Here is a 3,166-nt window from a genome sequence, read left to right as displayed (position 1 = left end):
TGGGGTTGGGGCTTGGGGCTTGGGGACAAGGGTTTATCCTGAGTTTCAGAATTGGGAGTCGAGGTTCAGCCTGCACTGGGGAGACAGGTTCAGAGGCAGTCAGAGGCTCGGCCAGCTGTGGGGTCAGTACAGGTCTCTCTGCCAGGACTCAGCGTCTGGCCTCAGGTAGGAGCTAGAGGGCTACTCCAGCTCAGCCTCTGCCCTGTGGGAGCCTTTGCCCCCAGGGAAGCCCTGCTGTGGTGACAGGAAGCAGATTCAGGTGCTGGGAGCCCTAACCCCAGCTGCAGCCTTGTGTGGATGCCGGTGCAGGTGGAGCTGGTAGGGGCAGTGTAGGGGGACTTCCTGGAAGAGGAGGCAGGGTAGTGCTGGGGCTTCAGGACCTGTTGCTGTGTCACCCTGCGTGGGCTCGGCATGACGCTTCCCCACTGTGAGGAGGGGTCAGACGACCACATGTGGTGCTTCCTCCACTTGGGCCCCCAACTTCCTGGGGGCTGCCCCCCATTGGGGGTGTCCTCTCCTCCCCGGGCTCTGAGCGGGATCTGTTGTCCTTTGTGACCTCTGAGAGAAAGGCTCTCCAGGGGAGACATCAGACCAGGCTCACCTGATAGTGGGCCCAGAGCTAAAACTGCATCACATATCTAGGGTAAGAAGCTGTGCTGCAGCGCCGAAGGCACGCGGTTCAAATCCACCAGCTGCTCTGTGGGATGGCACACAACACCAGCACCAGCACCAACTTTATACCAGGGGCAGCAGCTGACCCCTGAGTGTGGACGTGGGCAGCAGTGCGGGCCCCAGGGCTGCAGACGATGGGGCTGCTGATTCCACTGATGGGAAACCCCACCCCTCTGTGACTCAGCAGCAGGGGGAAGTGGGGACACATCCAGCCCCGCCCTGATCCGCTGACCCAGCCTGAGAGGGAGCTCGGGCTGGTGAGGTCACCTTGTCCTCACCCCGCCCATCTGTCCTGCCTGAGGCGCAGGACCACCCAGCCTCTGGGCACACTGGCCAGTGACATCTGGGGTAGAGAGGACAGTCAGAGCACCGCAGGTCTCAAATGAGCCCGCCCCCACCCATACCCCCTAGCACCTGTATCGTAGAAGCATTGCTGGTCTTTATTGAGCGCCTGCTGTGTACAGGCTGGGCCCGGGCTGTGGGGCCAGGCCAGGCCAGGCCAGGCTGCAGGGACAGAGCAGCTGAGGTGAGGGTGGGAGAGGAGGGCCCTGGAGTCAGAAAGCGCCTCAGTCTGTCGCCTTCTGCCCCCCGTGGGTAGCACAGCTGTCCTCCTGCCTGTCTGCATGGGCCTTTTGCTCTGGGGACAGTGGCTCAGCCCAGGCAGGCCCATCCAGCTGGGACCATGGTCGTGCTGTCTTGTTTCCCAGCCTAGCTCCCTCCCTGGGGTGAAGCTGGGGTACACATGATCTCCCCACAGGTCAGAGTCAGCACGTCCCCACGGGGGCTGTTCCCACAGCAGGGCTGGTTCCCCACGTCAAGCGTAACCCTTTAATGCTGGGGGGCCGCAGGTCCGGCACAGACGCCTGGTCTCCAGACTTCTTCCTCGGGTGACTGGAGCGGACAGGAGATGCTTAGCAAGCGCCCCACAACTGTGGGGGGAGGGCAGGGTGGTGCCTAGGCACTCTGGCAGAAGAATGCCCCCGTTCCTCCCCCGTGAGAGGCTGGGGGGCTCCTATCAATTAGCATCAGGCACTTTAATCTCCACCCCACCCCGCCATGTCCCAGTTACTTCCACTTCCCTGAATATCTGCCGCAGTGGACAAATGTGTCGCTCTATGTCAGTGCCAGCTGAGTGGTCAGTGGTTCAAATCCACCAGTGGGTCTGAGGGAGGAAGGTGGACAGTCTGCTCAGTGAAGGGCCCCAGCTTCGGGAACAGGGTTGCCTTGGGCTGGAACTAACTGGGGCCCATGGTCCAGTGCGCGAAGGCTCAGTCCATGGAGAGTGTGGGGCAGTTGGCTGAGGTGCTGCATAGGAAGCAGGCAATCTTCTCCTAGAAACTGAGAGAGCCTCTGGACAGTCCCCAGGGCTCAGGAGAACCCAGGCCAGGCAGGCTTGGTTCTGGCTGCACTTTGCACGAAAGCGGACCCATGGCTGCTCCCACCCGTCACAGTGTTCCACAAAGCGGCTCACCTCCAAAATGCCCCAGCCCGCCCCCAAGCCCCCAATTGCCTGTTTTCCAGGTTGCCGCATTATGAGCCACCTGGCCCTGGAAGGACACGTACGTTTGCTTCTGAGGGGAAGCTCTAGGGCCTGACCACTGCAAGCTGAGCTGATAGCCCAGGAGCTGAGCTTCTCTGGGGTTTGAACCACCAGCGGCTCCAAGGGAGAGATAGATGGGCAGCACCTTCCTCTGTGATTTACAGCCTCTGAGCCCCTGGAGGGTCAGCTGTGGGTGGGTTCTGAATCGATGGCAATGGGTTTTTTCTAAGAGTGGACGCTGTCCAGGTGGCAGGTGTGAATAGCGGCTCTGATGAGGCCAGGGACAGGATACTCACCCTGTCGATGATGCTTCGTAGCTGTGAAAAGGAGAGACTCTACCCCTCAGACCTGGTCAGTGGGTGGCAGGAAATGACACTCCCAGAGAAAGCACAATCTAGGGGCCTTCCCAGGATAGGTGTCCTATGTGTGCTGTAAAGGAGGCCGGGGGTGGGGGTGGGGACGGTAGGATGAGGGTCCGAGAAGGTCAGGACTTGGGTGGGGCACTTGCAGCTTGGGGCTTGGACGGAGGCCAGCAGAGGCCTTGAGGAACCAGGCATGAGAACTTTACCCTGGAGGTGCCAGGAACTGTAGAGGGGTGAGAGCAGGTGCATAACCTTCCAGAAAGTTCCTGGAGAGGGCTCACAAGGAAGCTGGACTCCTAGAAGAAGGGCGGGCTCCCCAGGGCACTGGTTCAAGGGGAGATGGCCCCTCCCTGGCCGAGGACAAGGTCCAAGGTGTCTTCCTTCCAGCTTCTGAGATGGGCAGGTGTGGGGAGTGAACAGGTGTGGGAGCCGAGGGCTGGAGTCTCGTGGTGTGAGCTGCTGGGTGACCCTGTGCACAGGTGAGCAAAAGAGAAGTTCCTGGCTTTGACAAGCACTGTGGCATTTGGACAAGAACAAACTGGGAGGAGGGTAGAGAGAATAGTGCAACAATGAATGAGTGGAAGCCCAAAAT

The 3,166-nt window shown here is 60.4% G+C and overlaps 1 protein-coding gene across 1 annotated transcript in view; it reads left to right on the top strand.

The window, feature by feature from the left end:
- Window positions 1-3,166, top strand: part of MISP (mitotic spindle positioning) — a 14,688-nt gene that overhangs the window by 4,026 nt on the left and 7,496 nt on the right. The window lies entirely within an intron of this gene.

The sequence above is a fragment of the Elephantulus edwardii genome, unplaced genomic scaffold (genome assembly GCF_000299155.1).
Source record: "Elephantulus edwardii isolate Elephantulus edwardi_28Jun2011 unplaced genomic scaffold, EleEdw1.0 scaffold00217, whole genome shotgun sequence".
Taxonomy (NCBI): domain Eukaryota; kingdom Metazoa; phylum Chordata; class Mammalia; order Macroscelidea; family Macroscelididae; genus Elephantulus; species Elephantulus edwardii.
Note: the sequence above shows the minus strand (reverse complement) of the source record. Positions and strands in the feature narration are given on the sequence as shown.